Source organism: Xylocopa sonorina, chromosome 1, assembly GCF_050948175.1.
Source record: "Xylocopa sonorina isolate GNS202 chromosome 1, iyXylSono1_principal, whole genome shotgun sequence".
NCBI classification, from domain to species: Eukaryota; Metazoa; Arthropoda; class Insecta; order Hymenoptera; family Apidae; genus Xylocopa; species Xylocopa sonorina.
The window spans coordinates 9277413-9301920 of record NC_135193.1 but is presented as its reverse complement, the minus strand read 5'-3'; the positions used below and the strand labels follow the sequence as shown (position 1 = coordinate 9301920).

At 48.8% G+C, this 24508-nt stretch overlaps 1 protein-coding gene and 1 non-coding gene across 2 annotated transcripts in view; one reads left to right on the top strand and one right to left on the bottom strand.

The window, feature by feature from the left end:
- The window catches only part of LOC143422915 (uncharacterized), a 96987-nt gene that overhangs the window by 39981 nt on the left and 32498 nt on the right, over positions 1-24508 (bottom strand). The window lies entirely within an intron of this gene.
- Positions 15607-15679, top strand: Trnav-cac (transfer RNA valine (anticodon CAC)). The gene has a single exon. It is a non-coding gene; the product is annotated as a tRNA-Val (tRNA).

Below are 24508 nucleotides of genomic sequence, written 5' to 3'. Positions count from 1 at the left end.
TATTAAACTCCATGGCTGTTCGCGAGACAGCGGAATTAATTCGTCGTCGTGGCGAACGATGAAACATCGTGGCAAGAGTTTCCGACGTGCGTCGATCGATCGGTGCGAGCCGCGTCTCGCTTTCATCGTCGATTGATTCGTCGGGCTGGAATTCCAGTGGACGGAAAGGGAGGCGGATAGACAACTGCAAACGCTGACTCACTCGATTATCCATGCCAGGAGTTGAATCTCAATTAAACAGCCGTCTTCTACTCTTTGCCTCCCACCTCCCTCAACCCTTGCCACGTCCTCGCGAACGAACCTCTTCAATTTCCCATCGACGACGCGGAAAAACCGTATTAATTCCGTACATGTAAGAAACCACTGAGTTGCAATAAATATTGCAACATCTATCAAACGAAATTATAATCGAATGTTTGTAAGAAGTACTTCTAATGTATGGAATAAAAATGTTGAATCGAATAATTTTGTTTCGCAGAGCGTCTCGAATGCGTATATCGTGAAATAAAGAAATGGAAAAGAATATTTGAACAGCGTACGAGCTCCGATACGGTTTCAGTGGTTCGTCGAGCGGCTTTTCCGGTTCCAGCCGGAAGGTCGACGGAGCGATAATTAAATGTAGATCCCTGGTAAATACGGCGATGACTGAACGTAGGGGCGATAAAACGCGCGGCGGTTCGACGGAACGCGGGGCAGAAATAGCGGGCGTTACGTTCGGAGACACACGCGCGCCAAAGTGAACGCGATTGTCCGTAATGAAGCCGGGGTTCGACGAACCCCGATACTTTGACACGTGGTTATATTAGGACTTTGTTTACGGCCGTCCCTCCGCGTGCACTTTCCGCGAGCCGTTCAACAAGTGATTCAGCCGCGAGACGAACGCGACGTAATCGACGCCCCGACGCCATTCTGCTTTTCGCTTTCTCGCCGCGCGAAAATATCCGAGGGCTGGTGATTTCTCAGCCGTCTCGAGCCACGTTCGCTTTCAGGGTTGAATATCGCGAGAAACGTGTGTTCTCTTCAGTACTTGACGATTTATAAAATACAACATTTCGTGCAATATTTTCTATGTTGAAATATATTTCTTAGAGAGTAGTGGATTTTCGAGCTATCTCGCCCCTTGTGAAACGAAACGAGGCTCAGCGATATTCCGTAGATTTGCACGTTTTTAGTTGGTCTCGAATCGACGTCGACCACTTGAACACCCGGAAGTCTCCACCCAGGAGTGATCTATAGATAGGATCTGGCCGTGAAACCGGAAAATTCTAATTTGCCACGGGTCGTTCGAGCCCCGATCCGTCCTCGCGCGATCCGCGTCCCAATAGACGACGGGTCAAGGCGCGTACGACTCCTCGATCGCCTATCCGCAGACGGGTCAAGGCTGGCTCGTTACTTCGTAATCAGCGTGTTCAGCTGAGCCACGCGGACGCCCTTTGCGAGGAGGGTTCCATTTGCCAACGTCGTCGACGCCGATGAGCCAACCAGCGGCGACCCCTGCAGCCGGCCAATATTTTAAACCGGCATCGGTCCCGTCGCCGCTAATAAGTCTGTCGCGAGACAAATTTTCCGCGAGGCCTTTCCCACCCATAACCTAACCTACGGCCAAGTGTGACAAGGTCATCGACACGGCCCGATCGGTTCCAAAATTACGTAAACCAAGGCTCGTTGCGCAATCAGTCGTTAACTTAGCCGGGCTCCGCTGACCGGCTCGATTCGTTTTAATGGAACCGTTGACGGATTCAAGAGAGGTTCGATCTCGCGTCGAAAATGGACGGGGTTCGCAAAAATATATTATTTTAGATAATAATACGAAGCAACGTGGACCGTTGCCAGTTGTTCCAAGATGGCCACGTTCTGGGATGAACGCGTTGCCGACTTCGCCCTCGAGCCTTCTTCGTCGATTTCAAACTGATCGGGTAATTAGTTCGCGAGGGCACCCTGTTCGCTACGAATTATCGTAGACACTGTTCGAACGTTTGTAAAAGAGTTCGTGGAGTATCGCAGATCGAAAGATCTCCGGCTGTTATCGTCTAACAGAGGGGACCAGGCCTTGGATCCGTTAATACGACGTGTTTCCAGGCTCCTCGAGAGACTCTTTTCACGCTCGTTACGTAAAATTGAACGTCCCGCTGATTGGGAGCCGCGTTATCGAAGACGATCCTCGCGGTGGATGTCGATCGGACGGCGCGTCGTTTAAAAATGCGTTACGCAACGTTTCCCCTTGGACTTTTTATATCCGCTGCGCGAGACAGATCGTCCCGACGTAGCCATTGCTAATTGGGACGCATCGGTGACACGTGTTTTCTATGTATATAGGGAAGCTGTATCGAATTCAGGAGGGGATTGCATAATTTAACAGTTTAGCAGTCCAGGTACCCTTGTAGCCGGTTATTTTTACGACGCGCGCCGCTTGTTCATGGCAATTTCAGCTGTTAGAATAGTGGCTGCGACGGAGGCTGTAAAATCCGATCCTATTATCAATCTCCCACGTTGTCGTTCTATTCCCAGACACGCGTGCGTGTGTCTTGCCAACGTGCCTCGATAAGAATTGACTCGACGTCCACCGAAAACACCATTGGCCGCGTACTGACTAATCCGTTTTACGTTCCAATAACTCGACGGGTAACGGATCGTTTCGCACGGGGCGTCGCATCAGGATTGAAAAATCGCTCGACCAGATACGGGAAGAACCTTCGATGCCCGTCCAAAAGGGTTGCGTAACGACATTAGAAGAGCCACGAGAGAAGACCAGAGAATACCACCCCCGCGTGCCACTCTACCCTCGCGACGCCCACTTAGCTCGTCAGACCGTCGTACCAGAAGAGGAGGACGCGACGATGGAAAAGAAGGAGGACGCACGAGAGAACCTGTCAGCACCTCGTCAAGGTGACCACCTGACGTAATCTCAGGCTCGAGCAGCCTAGTGTCAAGGTCACGCAGGCGACGGGGAACCGCTCTAGCCGGCGTTCCAGCGTATCCGTAGGAGAGAAAACGTCTCGCGCGGCCGGGTGCGGGCCTATTTTTAGACGTCATTGACATTTTCCACGTAGACGGGACAGAGTCGCGTGCGCGGTCCACGCACTCACGCACTCCTCACGCGCGCCCACGCGTGCCCTTCAGCCGTTGCTCGGTCCTCCTCCTACGGGATGGTAATAATACGGCGGGGGCGGAGGGTAGCGCGGACGCCAGGCGCGGTCCCTCTCATTGTTCGCCGCTCGGGTACGCGAACGTGATTTTTCCTGGTATTTTTAGTGTCGCCAAGAGAGTTCACTTTTGGACGCGGCGGCCAGCGTTTCGCCTTCGGGTTTCTGTAATATCGTTGGAGGAGGAAATCCGTGGAAACGTCATTTGCGTGTTGTTCGCCTGACAGCCGCGCGAATGCCTCCTTGGTTCCGAGACATCGAATGGTTTGTTCTCGTTTTAAATACGAGGAGAATCTCTTTAGGATAATCATCGCCACGTACGAACCAATATAATATTGTACATTGAGAGTAAAGAAAAATCTTGATCTCTGCGTTAACACTTTGCTGGTAACACGATTTCTTATCGAGGTACCCTCTCATCCCCTAACCTGATTTCTTCTTCGCGATATTTGATATTATCTTTCAAGATCTCGATTGGTATACCTTCACCATCCCGTACACGGTCCATTTCATTCTATAACTCATATACTTCACTCTTTCGCGTTCAAAAGGCAGCCTTCAGTCACCATCCTGAATCGTCTTTGAAAATGCAGGGGATGCGAGATACGTAATCTACATACAGATTAGTAGGAGAGGTGGCCAGTCGAGAAGGATCGAACGAGTCTATCGTAACAGACACGAGACAGCTGCCTTTGGTATCAGCGATAAGGTAAGCGTGGGCTGTTGGACAGCCGCAAGGGGTGAGTAAAGGGAAACGCTATCCGGAGCGGAGAAAAGGGAGCGGTCGCCGGATATCCTCAAGTACGACAAGGGAAAACGAACCGTGACCCGCTGTACGGGTTCTGTTTCCCTGATTCATCGACCGCCGTCTTGTAAGGACCGTTTTTGGCTGCCCCGCTGGGGATGTTCGGGCTACAACCTAACCCCATGGGGTGATGGTCGCGGTTGGAAGTCGTTGATTGGTGTATTGGGGGTCACAGACGCGGTTGTTGGCCGATGTAATTGGTCTGACGGCGAAGGGTGAACGGGAGAGCACGCATGGGGAAGAGGTGGTGTTCGAAGGGTGAACGTGGATGCTGGAGACGCTTCTGGGATGCTAGTCGAGCTTCTAGGATGGTTCAAGGGTTGTACTCGTGCGATGGTGTAACTTGCGTACCAATTACGATGATCGTCAGATATAAAACCACGATAGCAATTGAACCAACTTCATCGTAGAACAGGTATTTTTGCAGAGGAAATTTTAAAGGTCTACAATGTAGCTGTAACCCAGAGGAATCATGAATGCCCGCAAATACATTCGCGAACAGGAGCGCTCATCGTCGAAAATCGAGCAATCGAAAACAGCTCGTGTCGAAAAACGAACAGACGGAGGAAACATATAAAAAGGCTTCAAGAATCGTCGAAGTCGTCACCGGTGCGTGCGTTTCGTCGAGAACGGAACGATAGAAGTCGTGCCGTAAATCCGCGGACTTAATTGTCCTGTTTGGTCGAGCGGTGGCCGCGTAATTTCCCCGAAAGTATGGCCCGTTCGTGGGTGGTTTACGACGCTCGTCGAAACGCCAGAGGAGGACGCTGGCGCGTTTCGAGCCGGCCGTACGAAAAAAGAGTCGGTCGAAAAACGAGAGGAGAAAAAAACGGGACGCGTAATCGCGTCCGATCTGCTCGCCCGGTGCGGCATCGGTGAAAGTTCAGAAAATATTGAGCAGCCTAATTTCGGCTCCTCGCGCCGTTCTCGAACCGCCCGCAGGGTTTATTGTCACCAAGTTTGTCGCAGGATTGTAAACACGCGAGCGTCTCCGACAATTTTACGAACAGACAATGGTTGTGCGAGCGCGGCAGCCGCATTTTATTCTATTATATGTGTACCGCGTCGCTCCGGGGGCGCTAAGCGGATTCTTTTCGCCTCTCAGTCGGTATTTTCCTCTCTGAGTTTGGGAATCGATGAGAACAGGTTGAAGGAACAAAGGTTCGGCTGGCGTTAAAAAAATAGTTGTCAAACATCGTTCGCGAACGACGAATAGAAAATCGCTTGGCTCTCGCAGCGCGCGTATGAAAATAGCCGTTCGATCCGAGTAATAAATTTCCCGAAAAAAATACCAACTCTACGAGTCCGATTCAATTGACAATATCAAATTTCCTTGGCTCGCGTCACACGCTTGGAGTAGCATCTTTGCTCTTGATCCACTTACACGCCTATGTGGCAAATAGATTTATCAGCCAAGATAAACTCGTGTATCTCAGGAAAGACGCGTACGCGACTCCTCAAGAGAACGAATTCAAAATTGCGAACCCTATTTTCCAACTAAGAGAGCCAGAGCTCGAACGACACGTTTCTATGTTACATTTTCGACTTATCTGTTTCTTTGAAATTACAATTTCTACATGCAACGATTTCAGAACGATCTATATAGGCGACAGACGTAGGCGCGGCAGTCCCAAGAACCGAACGGTCGCCATCTTGGTTTCACTCCATAGAAATCGTCTCGTTAAGCACGAATAAAGCTGAACCGTTCCCGCGGATTTTCCCTGCGAGGCGCAAGAAACAGGTCGAACTTCTCTCCGGCCATGAAAGATCGTTCGTCGCACAGAAAGAAAGTTTCTTCCGGCGCATTGTATCGGTCGTATTCCACTGATATCGCGGACCCCGTGCAACGAGCCTGGGACCGCGGAGGCGGGTTAAACGGCGGCAAAAGTAATCTCTTTACTTTCACCGAGCACCAGTGAGAGTGGACTGTCTGCTGTGAACGAGCAGACCTTCTTTCGAGGACAATCGCGCTACGAGAGCGCGTCTGTTGTCGATCAGACCGACGATACAAATGTCGTAGGACCCTCGAAACAGTAAAATGGCTACGTGGTTTGCCGTAATCTATTCTTTATCAAGATTCGAACAATGCTCCATTCGTAGTGATATTTTTGTTGTTCGAAAAATGCCTTAACTATGGTTTGGAGTTTTTATTGACGAACGAGAGACGTATTGGGTGTTTTTGCCAACGTGTATATATGTATAATGGTCCAGTGATGTGACCCAGTTTATGGCCATTAGGAAGAGTGGCCTAACACGGCGCTAAAATTAGAATCGTGGAGGCCTGATTGATAAGACGGTAGTTAGGGACACGGGGTAATGATTCACTAGCCTCGAATGGGTCTGGTCGATGCCTTTCATACAGAGAGCAAAACCAGAATTAATTATTAAATTGGAAATTTTATTCGGATTTTTAAGTAACTTCCGATCGAACGATCTATTATTGGAGCACACGGTCGGGACTATTCGATTCGAGCGAGGTGCATTCAGTGTTTCTCTCTCTAATATCCAAGCGTTCGATAAAAAAAAAAATTCATAAACTAGGTGGAAATTGTGGGACAGAGAGAGAGAGAGAGAGAGAGGAGAAGATGGAAGAGGTCACACGTTGGTGAAACGGAAAGGTCGACGAGCTTTGGAAGCTCGTGGCCGTCTAAAAGGAAATGTGTCAGAAAATACTGGTCAGTTTAGAACGAGGGGTCAAGTGGTTCACCTCATTAATTGGAGCAAGGCCCATGGAGCTAATTAAAGTCAATTCCACGTTCTACGGCCGCTCGGCTGCTTCTGTTTTTCATCTCCGCTCTCCCCCCTCGCTCCCGCCGTTCCCACGTCATAGACACGTTTACTTCGAACTCGATTACGGAACGTAAAAAAGCACGCAAGGAGCGTAAAAACAGCGCGTGCGACCGTAATTAAATGCGCGTGTCCTTGACACGTGGTTCGATTACCCGTGGCTAGCCGACGCTGGACTAACTACTCGCGAGAGGCTACACACAAGCCGTACGAACAGGTTTACACGTAACGATTTCATCCGATCGTACCTCCTAGCCGTCGATCCGATCTCAGTCGACGAATCGATCGAAACCGTCCGCGGGCAGTTTGTTGCACCCGGGGTGACATTCACCGCCAATTGAAGGCAATTTAACGGAACGGCGGACCGCAAGAAATTTCTACTAGCCGGAAGAGAAGAGAAACGTTCGATCTCGTCTCGTTCGCGAGACCGTTCGATGCGCCATTTAAACGGCGCTCGTCGTCGGCAGATCGAGCGCCGTCGATGGTAGACGGAAATGAAAGCAGTGACTTCGATGCACGGTAACGGAACGGATAGTCGATCCTTCGTTGTTTCTTCGTTCTCAACACTTTTACATCGACGCTTTTTACGTGTCAAAATGGTACGTGTTTTTATTGATAATCGAAAGTGTCGTATGTCTCGCTTGTCGCACGCCTGTCGAGTTAGAAAGTTCGATCGAAAATGTTCGTTAACCGATTTAAGAATTACCAATGGGAGTATGAAACGTAAAATCTTAAATCGCGTGATTTGATTCCAAGAACGAGTCAAAACATTCTGAAGGCATAAGTGTTCACTCTGCTAGAAGAGTTTATTAATCACGTGTCCGTCGTCCAATAATTGCTCGCCATGAATCACGCCTAATCCGTTCCTCCACTTCCTGCTACGTTCCGGAGGCAGCGGGGGAACGCTTGCAAAAAGGTTCTGCGGCGAAATACAACGCGCAAAGTCCTTCCGAGGAAATTGATCGGGTGGCGACGTGACGGCTGTCGATAATGTTCGTCGATGACAGATTTAATAACTGGAAGAAACGCAAGATTTCGTTCCGAGTCGAACGCGTGCCTGGCGAAAAAGATACTCGGTCCACGGTCGACTACGTCTCGTTTCAACAGAGAGGAACGGACTGGACGATGCCACGTTGGCACGTGCCTCCTTCGCTCATGCCAACTCACTGTCAAAATAATTACAATGTTTCAGGGATAATCAGGTAGCCATACGTTTCTCGACTTCCACGCACCTCTGCAGCTTTACTACATCTCTCGAGTAGATAAAACATCTTCGAACGTGCGGATACCAATCTCTATATTGGATCTATGCGTTAGTTCTTTTGACAATGAAAATTTCACTCGAACGATTCGGAATATCAACGGATAGCGTAGATATTCCTCGAAGTTGAAGGTACCAAAATGGACGATGAACTCGTTATCCAATACGCGGACTATGATGCTACAAGGCGACGATGAACTTAGAGCATCCTCGAAATTGAGTCTCTAATCGACTCTCTTGAAATGGTCGCGATAAATCGGTTTAGAGAGTGAAACGAGGCCTCGAAACGGACCAGCGAAACTCCTCGTCGTCGACGTCGTCACTGGTTCCGTGGTACTATTTGAGAGACGTCCCCACGTGGTCCACGCTCCGTCGACACACGCTTTCACAACATGGCGACAAAAGCGGTCGTTCACCCCTGTCGAGGCTTGTTCGCAGGTTGTGTAACACGGTCGAAACAGTATGTAGGTCGCGTCTAGTTGTCCCGGTTCGTCGACGCGAGACACGATTACGTCAACGTGTCTGACGCCGGCTGATGTCCGAAAAAAAGAAACGCTTAACGGTACGTTTTGGTGGATTAGGTGGCGTTCGTCACCTGGCTGGTTGGTGCAACACCGCTGGTCCTTTGACGCTCCCACTAATTTCGTTCCCGTTTGCTCGTTTCTTCGACTGTTACTTATCGTCGTGTATCAAGTCGGTCAGTAGGAGCGAAAGTAAAAGGCTCTGATGAACTTTTTGGTGGAACAGAACAGAAGTTGGGCTGTCTTCGTAGGATAAGTGAAAGCGATTAGAACGCGTTAATGGCGTGAGAAGGTTTCGAAATTCGCGCACGGTGACGTCTGTTATTAATTATACGACCAGGAGTGTTTTAAGTAACGTGGATGTAAAACAGTGTGCAGAGTGCGAATCGAGCAAAACAGGAAGAGGAATAAATTCTGTTTTCGGAGCGGTCTACGTCTCCACTGATTCCGCCGAGCGCTGATTTGGTTGCCAAATGTAAAACCAGCCTCATATTACAATACTGTTTACTTATGAACGCATTCTCGATGTTTCTCAAATTATTTTCGGTGCTGCTCAACGTTTTAATGCGAGTCGATCCGGTAAAACAGTACGGTTCGATCGTTCCCTCCCTCAGCCACGTTCACGGTTACTTTCCGTTGGTATTAATAACTAAGGCCAATTTGAACGGCTCGATAAATAGTAGGCTAACCGAGCTGGGAGGAACTAATATGTACTTATCAGAGGCGACGTGTATGTTATGTGTTACGCATACGTACAAAATGATTTTCGTCTTCGAGCGTGGAACAGTTTCCACGTGGAGGAGGTCTGGGGACACGTAACGGTTGATAATAAAGTGATGACCTTGTCGTGCGTAGAATTGATAAGAATTGTAACTCACGTGTCACGGCCTTGCGCATATTTACGACTCGCGGGAACCTTGACAAGATTAAAGCGGCGGCAATTATTATTTCTCGAAATTGCCTCACGCCATTCATTTCGAACGGCTCTCGACGCGTCGTAGTTTTACTGTAATTTTCGCCTCGTTGCGCCTCCATTCTGCCGCGACACCTGCTTTCTCGATTGATCACTCTCGACTCTAGAATTGGTTGACTTAACAAGGAATATCTCGCTGTTACACACGTCTCGTCAGATTTCGTGATGTAATGTTTGCAGACACTGCGCACTTCACTTTCGTATTTCATAAAAATCTAATCGACTCCAACATTAATTATAGAATTAAAAACGTGACATTTTTGCGACTGGCAAATCGCACGACTTGTTTCAAAGTATGACTTTATGGTAAATACATACGAGCAACGCGAATAGTGGACTGTACGTGTAAGCAACGCCCTTGATCATTGAAATTTGCTCTTCGTACGTTAGGATGTACATACGTGCTTACGCTTGCACATTTCCCATGTCTAACGAGCATGCAATAATAATTTTTAACAAATATCCATGTAATCAATCTCAAATCCAAACATATCAATCTAAATCATTCCACGCCAATACTCGCGAGCAAAGATCAGAAATCAGCGCGTACTGCGGTACCAACCCCTCCGCCCCGCAATCTCCCATCTCGAAAAGCTAACGTAAAACAGCGAGCCTCGCGATCGACGGCATAAATCTACAGTGGATCACGAAACGGCGCGAAAGGAGGAGAGGACACGTTTGTTAGCCGCGATCCAGGAAGACGAGGATCGCCTAGAGAGCCGTAGAGTTTCACAGGCCGCTCTCTCCCGATCGACCGGGTCGACGGGTCACCCACGCCTCGATCGCTCGACTTCTATCGGCTCCTACACGTAGCAGATTGCGACACCTCCGCTTCGCCTACTCTCGTCCCGGTTGTTTTTGGGCCGCGCTCGTAAAACCAGCCACCGCGGATGGCACTGGGTCAGCGACGGGTCCCCTCGCCCCAGCCATCCAGTTCGCGCCACTTTCTTCGCCACTCTTACTTTTCTTCGAACCGAACCAGCGCCGCTCGATCTTCTGGATCAACGACACCGTCGCGACTCGCTCGATCCAGGAAGATGAAGCGGCTAACTTTCTCCGAGCCTCTCGTAACGAGGGCCCCGCTTCGCTCTGGCCCCGGCGACAGGGTGAAATCAAACCGTTCTTTATGCCACGCTGCTCAGACCGGCTAAATGATAGGATAGATTCGCATCGCGATTCGGAGAGAGTTCGATCGTCTCGACGCGGTCACTGTTGATGGTAATTCGACTGATGTTTAGTTAATTCGAGCTTCTATGTTGCCTCGTTGCTTTGCGAATCTTTCGAACGTTTCTCTATTATATATGTAACTTTCTAGTTACAACGATAGAAGGGGGAGTGAGGGAATTAGGAATGACGCGGAGGATCATGGACATCGGGACGAAAGTAGTTTCCATCGCTGCTTTTATTCCGATCTCCGATGCGATACGATCGGGTGAAAATCGGGACAATAACCGAGGAAAGTTCCGACGTCCGCGTTAGATCCGTCCCGCAGTAACAATGCCCGAATGGAGGTTACCGAGTGAAAGACAACCGCCAGCGAAACCGAAAGTTCTGCCACTCGTTCCACTTTCCATCATTGGCGCGTGGATAATTGGGTCGGTCCATTTTTGCCGCGTATCGCGCGTATGGGCATCGACGTACGACCGTTCGTGTACCACTGTGAGAAACGTAACGAATCATCGAGTCCGTGGCGGGAAATATTGCTCCCCAGGTTTCGTAGCTTTCGAAATATCGGCAATGGGTGACGATTTTGGTTGGTCCACCCATGTAGTTTTAATTTTCTGTGGCCTGCGCGTATGGGCATCGACGTTCGACCGTTTATGCACTACTGTGAGAAACGTAACGAATCATCGAGTCCGTGGCGAGAAATATTGCTCCCCAGGTTTCGTAGCTTTCGAAATATCGGCAATGGGTGACGATTTTGGTTGGTCCACCCATGTAGTTTTAATTTTCTGTGGCCTGCGCGTATGGGCATCGACGTTCGACCGTTTATGCACTACTGTGAGAAACGTAACGAATCATCGAGTCCGTGGCGGGAAATATTGCTGCCCAGGTTTCGTAGCTTTCGAAATATCGGCAATGGGTGACGATTTTGGTTGGTCCACCCATGTAGTTTTAATTTTCTGTGGCCTGCGCGTATGGGCATCGACGTTCGACCGTTTATGCACTACTGTGAGAAACGTAACGAATCATTGAGTCCGTGGCGAGAAATATTGCTCCCCAGGTTTCGTAGCTTTCGAAATATCGGCAATGGGTGACGATTTTGGTTGGTCCACCCATGTAGTTTTAATTTTCTGTGGACTTCGATGGGAATGGACGTATGAAAGTTAAGTGGATCACTGGGTGAAAGTCTACTTCCTATCATCGTTTCCGCGTTTTTGTAGTCATCGTCGACTATTACGTAGTAAATATCGTAGCGCACGAAATGACCAGACGCGGATAATTCAACAATGTCGCATATGCCACTTTCGATTCCGATCCCACGAGTCGAGCAGACGGCGAGTGAAAGTTTTTCCTATCTTTTGAGAGTGAAATTTGTTTAACTGGCACACACTCGTCGGTTCTCCACATTGTGCCAAGTACCGACGGAACGAGACGAACACAGTGTTTTTCCTTTACGTGTGTCCGATTGAGGCAGATATTTATTATTTTCTCGACCGACGGAAAAATAAGCGGGGGGCATTGGGTAACAGGAAGATTTCTACCGTTTCTTTATGACAGCGTTGCAATGGCATAACTTCGCGATGACTTAACTCGAAGGATGAAACGCTACCACTTCCTAGATCTATTCTCTCACCGACCACTTTCCTATGAAACTCGGATTTTCTAACGAAGCTGGAATAATGAGCAGCAGTCTCTCGCAAATGGAATTATTTTCTAATGCGATGACGAAACCATCCTCGACTGTTTGATCGCAGAATTCTACGATCGAACGTCACCGTGCGAAAGTGGTATCACTCGAGCGCTGAGATGTCTGACCTCGTCCGTCATAATCCCCTGACCTTTCGTCCACCGATTTCCAGCTACTTTTCTCCTTCTTACAACTCTCTTCCTGCGTTGCTTCCTTTCTAAATCGCAGTATAATTATCTTTCGCACGAACGAAAGATCGGGGACCACGAAAATTTCGCGAGATACCGCGCGAATTGCAAAATTCCGCTCGCGTATGATCGAAACGCTGAAACATTATCGCGAAGAAAAATCTGCCGCCAATTACAGACACTCTAAAGCCATAAATCACGAATATCATTTCATAACAGGATAGTAGGTATTTCACGCGTTACGACAACCTGTTACTCCAGTGTGTTGCACATTGTACCATCACTCCGGCTTCGTTACCACGTGTACAGCCACGCGGAGGTACTAATTTCGCGTCTTCTTTTATTTTTCAACGAGAGAGCCGACCCGCGTGTCTCTTAACGCGAGGCGCACGCTTCGAGGGATGAAAGGGTGCGAGGCAGCCCTCTCGCGCAACAGCACACGTGTCGCAACGACGAGCTGAAAAGATCGTATTCGTTGCGAGACGAGAGTGGCCGGTTGACTCGCAGCTCTCCTACGATCCTCTGGCCAGACAATCGGACGATGCAATATGCAACAGCGCATTATGTACGCGATGCAACGTGCCGCGGTTAACGACCGGGCAGATCGTTGCCTCGAACCAGGAAACGAAATGAACCACCGTGGAATTGCACGGTTTCTCGCGATCCTGCTCGCGAAGAAAGTGTGTCGCCCCCCTTAAATGGGAGAAGCACAATGCCCCGAACGATCAACAGGGGCTCATTAACGTCGAACCGGCGATGACTCGGAAACACGAGACTTGAAGCTGATTAATGGGGATCGGGGTTCTAAATCCGCTGTCCACGGTGTCTGGCATGGAAAGTTAACGTTTTCTTAACATTGCCAAACGCCTTAATTTCGCAATGTCTCGCATTTTTTCTTTTCGAGTACACCGCGTAATTGCTCCGTACGCGATGCATTCTCAAATCGACGGAGTATACGCGCGCGAAATTAGCGCGGATTGCGCGTACCGAACGAAACCGCGAGAGGTGCAACGCGGCGATGCACTTTCTCCCTAGTAAAAGTAAAAGTTTCGCCGAGCGGGACGCGGTGCGCGCAGGCGGCTCGTTTAACCGTAGCTTTCTATTATTGCAAGATCGTCAACCCGGCTAGGCGCAGCTTTTCATTAGAACCGTGCCCCCCCCCCCCCCCCCCCCCCCTCGGCCCTCTCGATCGCGGCGAACAAAAAGAACGAAGAGAAAAAAAGAGTCAGCGTCGTTTTGCAAGGCTGGTATTACGGAGACCAGTCCGACCGGCCTGCCCCGCGGAACCAGCCGATCATCTCTCGTTCTAGTGTAATTTCAGGCCACTTTTCGAGCGAAATCATAACCCGACGATCACCTTGCAGCACGATATTAACCTTTAACTACACGCGCCGTAAACTGTAACGTATGCAAGTGCTCTGCACGCGCGATGAATTTTCAATTCTGTTCAGAAGCGTGCACCGCGCTCCTTTGATTTATTTCGCCGATCGAGGGAACCACCCTTCTCTCGCCGTGGCGAAACATTCCACTTGAATTTCTATCCCTCCTGTAACATCTTCTCTATGCTCGTTTCGAATCTGTCGGGAAAGAAGCAAAAAGAAAAATAGCCTGGATTTCGTCTCGAGAATATATGAATCGCGCGGGGATATTTATTAGGCGCGAATGACACTAGGGAAAAGCTGGATCGATGCAAGCAGAATAAATTCCCGCGGTGAAAACAACTGTTATTTACTCTCGTTTAATGCAAATGGTGTGCCTCGTACACCTGCACGCGTATTTAAAGGTTAACGATCGGGACCATTTGCATGTTCGAACAGCCGCGCGTCAACGGGCGGCTCGATGCACTGCTCGACTGGCGTCGCTTTTATTCAATCGGAAGGTAATTCCAACCCTCGAAGTGGTTTTCTTGGTCGTGGTTGTCGCTTCGAAGGGAAACGCGAGTCTAAGAAAGAAAGTGGCGAAAGAAAGAGGAAGCGATGAGAACGTTCGGTTCGCCGCTTCGAATCGATATTCAACTTTTAACGCCCCTTTGGAAAATGCACCGCGCTCAAATGGGAAATCCGTTCCGCGGCGTTCACGATGCATGCATCGGTGGAAATGCGATTTTCGCATCCGTGGTCGCTGGAGGCGGCGTGGAAAAATGACCGATCGATGCGCGCTCGAAAGAGAAAAACGAGATGAGAATTCGCAGAAAGTCGTGGACAAAGGAGCGCGCGTGTTGGAGCTGATAGCGCAGGTCAGTTCTATTTATGTACCGATTCCTGCTTTTTTCCGTGAAACTGGGTCCATCGAATCTGTGGGATATTTCGCGAGACGGATGCAGAAATTCTTAATGCTTAATCCTGCATCGTTAATGCGTGTAATAGACTTATTTGTGGCTTCGATGAATTGCCATCGAAATTGTTTGGAACAATTGAACGACGGCCAATAAATTGGCGAAGTGTTTGATATTGCAGACGGCACCGCGCGGTGGCGATGCGTAGTGCACAATAAAATGTGTGAATTTTGGAGGTTAGCACGCAGAAACAATAAAAAAATGTTTATACACACGTTTGTCCTAGTCGACCTTGTTTACGCGTTACAGATGATTTTGTGTTTTACCAGTTGCTCGTCTGTCTTCACAGAAAATGTTACCAAACATTTTTCGACGCATGCCGCACTCTCGTAAAGAGGATGACTGTGCGCGCCTACGCGAACGATTTCGATCTAGAAATCGGCTAAAATTTAACAACGTTAATTACTAAAATAACTCTAACATCTACTCTCTTGTCCGACAGGGCTATAAATAAGAAAGCAATAGTGTTTGCTTTTTCCAAAGACTATAACATGTAAAATCTACCCTTAATTTTTCAATTACTCTTCTACTACCTTACAACAGAAAACTTCCCTTGCACGACTATGATTTATTTTGCCTGATATCAACATTAAGATCTCCCTAAAAATATTACTATATTAATCGAACAATATATCCCTGAATACTTCCTCCTTTCACTATCCACAAGTATGATCTTCTAATTAAATCTGTCTCAAGGTAGAAACTACCCTTCTCAATTAAGGGGAAGTAAATCCGTACCATCGTTTCCGTAGTGTAGTGGTTATCACGTGTGCTTCACACGCACAAGGTCCCCGGTTCGATCCCGGGCGGAAACAATTCTTTTTTTTTATTTGCCAATAAATTCCTCCTCTCGCAGCATAATCTATGCCCCGTATGATTGACCTGTTAAAAAACCTTGGAAACGAATATATTTTAATTACCAGTCGCTTCGAAAATATCACCAGCAATAGAGTAAACGCAGATATAGTTTTCATAGGAAACCAGCTGGCACGAGCTTAGTACCGGAAGACATATTGTCGCAAAGGACACGTTGCGAAAATCGGAATGCAACCACCGCCCGCTTCTAGCGAATTGTCTGCGAATCTTTATGTAAATTCATATCTTCCTAAACGCGAGCAAGAGGCAACAGCGAACAAGCGATTCCTGTCCCGCAGATGACTCTTGTCCCAGATACAAAAACACGAATATATGCGGCAAGAATCCGGTCGGCGTTGGACACCTGTTCGTGAAACTCCTGGCGGACGGTCATGTCGAAAACGGCGAAATTCCATTTGCAAAATTCCACGTAGGACACGGAGGTGATTCACAGCGAGGTGGACAACTCTTTGTGGCGCAAGCGGAGGATGCGTTAGTGGTATGGGGAACGAGGGAGTCAGACTATGGCAAAACGGGCTGTCTCAAGGTCGGTTAGGCACAAGGGCAGCTTCAGTCTAGCCTGAACTCGACCGCGCCCTTCGAGGTCGTGCCATCTCGTTCCCACACGGTTTTTTACTCGTTCCTTTTTTTTCTTCTTCTTCTTCTTCTTCTTCTTAATTCTATCTTCCTCTCTCTCTCTCTCACTTTGGTCCTGCCTTTATTAATTGCCTGTTAACTACAGTCGCTTTCTTGCAGCGACTACCCTGCCATTCGAAATTAATTCGGGCATTGTTAGTATCTTTAACCCTTTGCCTCCTGCCTAAGATCTTATTGATCGATCCTCTTCCTCCCTCTCTTCCTCTCGCGTAATTTACGAATCGTGGCAGGCTTGCATCCGCGAAGGACATTTGCCGCCCAATTGAGTCGATCAGAATTCAATTAGAAAAGTAAGAAGTGCGAATATCGTACTCGAATCAATTTCGAGTTTCGCACAAGCTGTTAGTCACCTCGAACAAGAATTCCGACGACGATGGGAATAGCGAACCAAGGGATCGCGTTCCTTGCGTGAACGTTATACATAAACTGAAAATAGCCAGCCCTCGGAGCAATCTCGTTTCTTTAATCGGCAGGACCTTGATCCGTTCGTCGTTCCCTATCGCGTGCTGGACGATTATGAAGCGATTCGAAGCTCTTGGGGGATACACACACCCGCGGGCTTATCTGGCCTGGCCTACGGGTAATTAATTGAACGACAATGGTCGCCGTGCTTGTCGCGCTAATTAAGTTTGACCTCTGGGATCGATGGCGTACGGACGTCCGCCAAGGTCGCTGGGCGATCCTTTCTTCCGCGAATTAAGAGCGATCTGTCCCTGTCTCGGGTGACAATGCCGCGCAGTGGGTGCAACGAAACATTTATACGCTTTTCAACCCTGACACGACCCTCGAAATTCCCTCGACTTCGATTGAAACAGACTCTTGCGCAACGGAGACTTTCGAGGGCTTCCGTTCTAAAGGAATTTTGGGCTACGAAGAGCACGAGTAAATTAAAGATCGCTTGTCAGCCGTGAAATGTACAAACGAGACGATGGAAGCATCTGCTCGGTTTCGAAAGGCGTGCTCGACGCCGTTGTTATTTCGATCAGGGACGGAAACTTCCTAGGAGCGAGAGACAGTTATACTCGCGAGGGGCGAGCGTTTCGTTTCACGGGGCGCAGAAAGAGAGGCAAAGCGCTTGGGCATGTCGATGTATACCGGAGCACGTGAAACGCATACTTAATTAAACGCGCCGCTTTATCGACTTTCCCAATCTCTCGCCTCGTGACCGCGTAAATCGACTGGTCTGGTGTACCGACCCCTCCACGGCTACCATCAAGGTCACGACCTCCAACTCGATGCAGGGAGCGATGCACGCACTATTAGGCACACGCCACGCACGTGCAAGCTGCGTACGTGCAGCCTAATCTGCGGGATGCATCTCCTTCCCAGGGCTGGCTCGTGGTCACCACGTGCCACCAATGCGATGCATCGGCCACAATTAGATAGTAGAAAGACTGCCGTTGCGCCAGAAATTTCCATCGATCAACCTACGCGCGCTATTTCACCAGCTCCTATTACCGCATGGCTAATCTCTCGTTTCAATTCCTCTTAAAATAAACGAACATTTTTCTAAGAACAAACTGACCCGACGAATCTCGATGAATCCCAAGAGCGTGCGTCAACCACTAAAACCAGAACTTACATCGACGAACGAAACCAAAGCACCCGAGCTTCGCCCAAAATCTCCAAACTAATCGTACGAATTAAAAACTGCCGCGGTGCTCCTCATCGGTCAAGGATCTTGGACCTTCCTCCCTCCGAAACCCCAGTCGAAGGGACGCGCAACCGATGCCCCCCGATAAAAGAAAAACCCGAAACGTGGCACAAAACATCCGGCAAGCTCCAAGCGCTAACCGTCTGTCCATTGTCTGGATGGTGTCCCGTCGCAGACGGCGGCGAAAAAATTCCGCCCCTGAAGCGTCGTCGGGAGAGGGTTTCGAGGGTGAGGCGGCCGATTCCCGGCGAGTTTCAGCCGCGAGTAAGGCTGCGGACGAGGACGGTTGAAAGAAAGGGCCGCGGATAGAGGAGGAAGGGTGGAGGCGGAGGAAGGGGTTGGAAGGGCCGAGGGGGGAGGCGAAAAGGGGGAGACAAAGAGCGAAGGATGAGGAGGGGGGTCGTCGCGTTTCCGAGCGGCCGCGCGAGTACGTTCGCTCCGCTGCTGCTGACGGGGTGAACGCACGACGGTAGACGCAAAAATCCCTCCAAGGTCGGTGCATCCCTATCGGTACCCCGTGCGTCCGTCCGTCTGTCCGTGCCACGGTTGACCGTCCCGCCCTTCGGATGCCCCTACTACCGGCGACAACCGGCAGTTATCCCCACCGAACAGACCGAAATCACCCACGCGACCGAGCTGACTTGATTCAGGGACGTGCCTGCCCGTACCTGAGCTACTCCGCGACGAGGCGAGTCGAAAATGGGAGCGGGAAATGCCTCGACTCTTTGTTGGCCAGCTGGAATCGTGCACCGTTGGTTGCCCGATTGGCGTGGATGGATACCGGACTCGGATCAGAGTAGATCGCGCTGGAGGCTGTTTGTTATTCGATTCGGAGCTTCTTGATCGATTGGTTCGATTGAGACGATCGTTTAAAGGGTTCATCGGTGGGCTCGAGTTAGGCTGGGTTTTTAGGCACTGGACGAGTATCGAGATTTATTAAATTTCGGATATACGTAAGGCGACTGTTATCGCGAGGCATCCTTTGCTGCCTAATTGGGATCGTACGATGCATTTTTATGAGAGGCCTCCTCGAGCTTCGTTCTTTCGTCCGGTGAATTCCCGTCAGAACGTAGCTGTTCGAAACGCTGTTAGCATAATAACGAAATAAACGGTCGACGCATCGAAATAAAGGACGTACCCCTACCGGATCAGGTAAAATCACCCACGCGACCCAGGTCGCTAAAGGCAGGGGCGTGCGAGTTAAACCTGCCGTTCCGCGAAGCATCTGAGCAGAAAGGAGGCCAGAAAATATATGGGACCTGTTCGAAAAAAAGGAGCAAGCTTGCTTGTCTCTCGAGGTTACCCGAGAAGGCCTGAGCATTGCGTTTTTACAGCCCCCATAACGCTTTACTCTTCCACCTTTACAAGCCTCGATTACATTTTCATAAAACGATTATTACTCGAAGGGGTATATATAAAAAGTGTTTGCAACCAGGAAACCGGAATGTAGGAACCGATATCGCGGAATGAAAACGCCACGTCCTTCCAACGATCGGCACCGCCTGTGCGACGACCGCGTGGAGCGCGTATCTACGCGCTCGTTACAAACGTCGCCTGGTCGACCTTCGTGCAACTGCCAATTCCCAATTTACCGGTCGCTGTGCGATACGAAATAACCGGAGTAAATCACGTGCGTCGGCTGAGCGAAAGGCGTGCCACGGCGTGCGAAAAATTAGACGAGGGCCGTTCGTGAACCGCGGACGAGAATCACTTGGCACGAGAATCCGAAAACCGTCGTCGCGCGAGGGTTGCCCACAGGGAAACCGGCCGCTCGAGGAAGAAACCGCGTGGCGGATTTATTCCAGCGCCGGTAATTTGCGGTCCCGCGAACGGCACGTGGTCGCTGACTGTCGCCAGTAAATTAAAATTTCACGTATGCAACGGAGGGGGGACGGGGAACGACCTATAATTCTTGCGACGGTTGCAATTAAATCGTGTTTCCCGGCTGTTACGCTTGTTGCGTAAGCGGTGCCGGAGTTTGATGATTCAATGGCGACGTCGCGGACGTCGAGCCGCCTAATGCTTCGTTTCGATTTATCACGCGGTACACTAGGTCGTTTAGGAACGTACAACCGATAAAACTTGTCCCGTTTCTTGAACGAGATGAGCCGTGTCGCTCGTTTACCGCGAGAATAGCACGATCCAAAAATCGCGGTTCTCCGGAAACCGAGAAGCGCGGTGATAAATTCAAACGGCCATTTGTTACATCAATAAAAACTGAAGGAATTCGAGTGGATAATTTAAGCGTTACGTCTTTGTAGCAGCGAACGACGGATGCGATCTTTGATCAGGAGAAGCTGAAAGGGATGTTTATAGTTGGTAAAAATGTACAAAAGGATTGATGGGCACGTGTACTTTCGTTAGGTGGCCCTCCGTTAAGTCGCGAAGAATGCGACGCCGGCTAACGAGCAACGATCCCGCCGGTTATCCAATAATAAAAATAATTTGGCGATGAATGTGGGTAGACGGTGTTCAAGAGAGAAAGAGTAAGACAGACAGACAGAGAGAGAGAGAGAGGGAGAGGGAGGCCGACGTAAGATATTTTTATTGGGCGTCTGCAGTCTGGATGCACGGCCGGCCGTTCACCCGATGCACTCATTGCTCCGTGCCAATCCATATGGGATCCTTGCACTCGATTGCTCGTCGTGCGTGTTCCATCTTCTTTTACCACTCTGCACTCTGCTCTCGAGCTTTTCCATCGCTCGCATTAGGGTGCCCGCGCGAACCGAACAGACTTCGAGCGTGCACGAAATTTTTGCCCGAGCACCGTGCTAGGGTTGGAATTATGCATCGAGGTATACACGCTCGCTAAAAGACAGCGCAACAACTTGCATCGATCGACGAGTGGTAGGTAGATACGAACACTTTTATGAGAAATCTCGCGGCTCAGAAATCTTCCAGGCTCAGCTTCAAAAACGCGAATCTAGTACACGCGTACCAATGGTAAACGATCGTGATACTCGAGGGGTTAAGACGAATCTGTTCGCAGCATGAGGTGCCTATTATACAACGTTGCGTTGGAACGCTTAAGCATTTGACTGATCGGTCATTTTGTACTTGCGCTGCCGATCTCTCGTAGAATGGACGTCTTCATTTTGAGATCCAACGATCTCGAAACGCTCGCGATTCCGAGATTCCGTAACGAAGACGGAGGCGAGGCCAGCTGGCGCGAATTGGCCTTAGAGTAAAGTTCCTTGCACTCTTCTGCGTTCAATGTCAGAACGACGAATGCGGTTCGGGAAAGGGTGGCGTGGAACCGAAGAAGGGGCCAGGGGGATGGGGTTTACGCGAGGCACTCAATGGCACTTCGCTATATGGCCGCATACCAACGTTTACGGTACTCATCCGGCACTATTTCTGGAAAATCAACACCCAGATGAATCGCATATGCTCTCCTTCCCCGTATTCCCATCTTCGGCTATCCGTGCTATTTCAAAATCGATCGTGAATTCCCGTAAACGTCCCCAAAACTCGTGCTTTGCCAATGCACTATATGTCGGATATGTAAACAGGGACGAGTTCCATTTTGTTCCCCTTCGTTCTTCACTTTTACCATTTTCTCGCCTGTTCTGCTTTTTCCTCTTCGACATTTCATTTTTCTGCTGTTCGAGCTAATAATATTTTAGTCCGTGAACATCGCAGCAACGGATACAATCATAAACTCCACGTTTTTATGCGCTTCTCTAATTGCAGAAATTTCCAGGGGAAAGCGAATTTGTCCGTGTTACTGGAACAGCTTGAGTTCTTCGTTCCCGTGGGCGTCGCCAGAGTGATTTTACGAGCTGAAGAAAGTTCTCCTTCATTTTCTGTTGACATTGTTCTGATTAATTCACGGAATTCGTGCTCCTCGGTTCCTTGGTGTTGCTCCGTGCCGAGGCTCGTGAGTTTAAATTTCTCGGTTGAATTTACACGCCACCGTGCGGATCGAGAAGCTCGATCGAGATATCAGCCGATCGGCATGGAGGTCTCTAAAAATATCAGAAGGCTCGAGAGCACGTGTGAATCATCTTGATCGAATGCGGAGCGGTTTGTTGTAACGAGCAAGGCCAAGGTCGCGAGAGGTTATCAATAGCTAAATTAATGATCCCCTATGCCCTCGACGCCTACGTGGATTGTTATAAAAAAGAAACTTTCATATCTCGAGTTATGCGTAGAAAATTTATAATAACGACACCTTTGTCTTCTTCTTCCCATCCGAATCGATCCTTTAGTAATTCTTTCGCTGTAACATTCTTAGAAGTCTTGAAAAATATCTGCAAATACAAAAAATCATGAATTTAATATTTAGTATACATGACATTTTCAGAAAATACTCGAGAAAAATGTCATTAGATTGAAGTCGCAGATTGAAGTATATAGTCGATTAAAGGGTTGCACGATATTGGTTACTTTGTAACTCTATCCATACAACACCATCTTCTTTGTGTATGCCCAAGATTCCCACAAACCATCTACGAAACCACGCAGAAATGCGAATTCGAAAAATGGCACCGATTAATTCGAAAATTAAGCACCTCTGACAAATGATCGGTGTACTCTGATTATCTTATCGCGGTGGTTTTTCCTCGTCCGGCGCCGTGAGTTCCTTTTTAGCATACTTGAAAAGGAGGCACTCCCCTGACCTTAAACTCATCCTCCGATAGGTTGGCCTTGGCACGTGCCCGCGCGATTACCCATGCACCACGTTGCATCCCCTCGAAACGACTCCTGCATCCCCGTAACGCAGCTCGTCCATCCATTAAAATGATAAATAGAAAAGCACGAGTGAATCTTTATTGAAGTCGTAGTTTCGTTCATTTCGTTCACTCGTTCAGTTACGTAGGGACAAACAACACCTATCTCACATTTTCATCTTCTTTTTTTACAGTTGTTATTCAGCATCCACTAGCTTTTCTGCTTCTCTCTCTCTCTCTCTTCTTTTTTTTCATTTATTCGAACACCAATACCATAATTCGTTCGTGGGATTTAGGCCACTGGCGAACAGCAGAAACGCTTATCGGCTGGATATAATTATCAATGTCCATTAATAGTTCTCTTCTCGACGAATCCATAGTAAAATCTGGACTGTTTAATAATAGCGGCGTATTTCCGTGCGGCTCGTAATATCGGTAATGCTACCGTTATTATAAATACGACGTGGAAACGTCGCGACTGTGGAATATCCTCCTGGCAATTTATACCCCTCGTTGAATTTACATTCCTCGAGCATGAATGACCGAACGATCGGTTTGATTATTTAAGGAAACGTGAAACAAGCGTTTCAGTGAGCGTCCAATTGGAAAATCACTTTCATCACGGATAAAGAAATCTGATTATAGTCACCCTCTGCGAAGTGTATGTATTAGGGTGAATTGTGCAATCATAGCTTCTTCGTTAAGTTCGCGAAGTATTTTTACTACTTAATGGTTGCAAGGAATCTGATATAAAATTCAAGTATTTTTATCAAAATTCCTGCTATGAAAGAGTTAAAGAATTTCTAGAAGCGATCGAGGAAAATACAATGCTAATAGTTATTGAGCACTCTGCATTGTGTCCCGTTGTATTCCACTTCGTTTAAACTATTTATCCGCCACGTTAACAATGCTCCAAGCTTCTAAGTACAATCGGTCACTTTACATTCTCGTTACTGGCGTCAATGAATCGATCGACGTTCCAATAATAGAACATGGAAGGTAAATCATTCTGGTGGTTATTAATAACAGAATGTTACACTCCGTCGCGAAAAGATTCCAGCCTGAAAAAGAAAGCTAACGCTTAAAACGAACTGCAATTAGCTCGGTTCTTTATATGTTCGCAGACACACTGACGCGACTCCCTTGAAACAATAAAAAAAGGAAAGCTCTCAATTTTTCTACGAGTACCCAATACCTCTCTCTCTCTCTCTCTCTCTCTTTTTCTCAACTAAAAATTCTCCACAGAAAGCTAACGAAAATGAACTCGATTCAGCCTTGACACACGGGGCGCAGAATCGCCAGCAGAGTTCCTTTAAATCCGTTGAAATCGTTCTCCAGATCTGACCAGCACGTAGGAGGTAAATCACACCGATGACCTCCGACGAAGCAACGCCGCGCGCGGCGAAACGGTCGCGGTGACCCTCGCCAGCCTCGGCACTCACCCCGTTCGAGGACAGATCGATGCTCGGGCCAGTGTCAATGTCAGCTATAGGGCGGAGATGCGCGAGCGGAGGGCGAAAGCGGGTTTGCACCCACATTGCGTCATCCTGACGTCAGAGCAACCCCTTCGTTCCACGCCTCGCGCCCACCCTCCTCGTCTGTTTGCCCTTGTACGAGCGGCTCGCACCCTCCCGCTCGGCTACGAGGCACAGGCCACGTCCGCCTTTCCCCGAGACTACGCGAAGCCACGCATATACGACGCCGAGCACTCTGCATCCGAGGCGGCCCAACCTGTTGATCGACCACGAGAATAAACCCGAGCCCTCATTATGGAAAATACCTGGGGCATCCGTCGGGGTGACGAG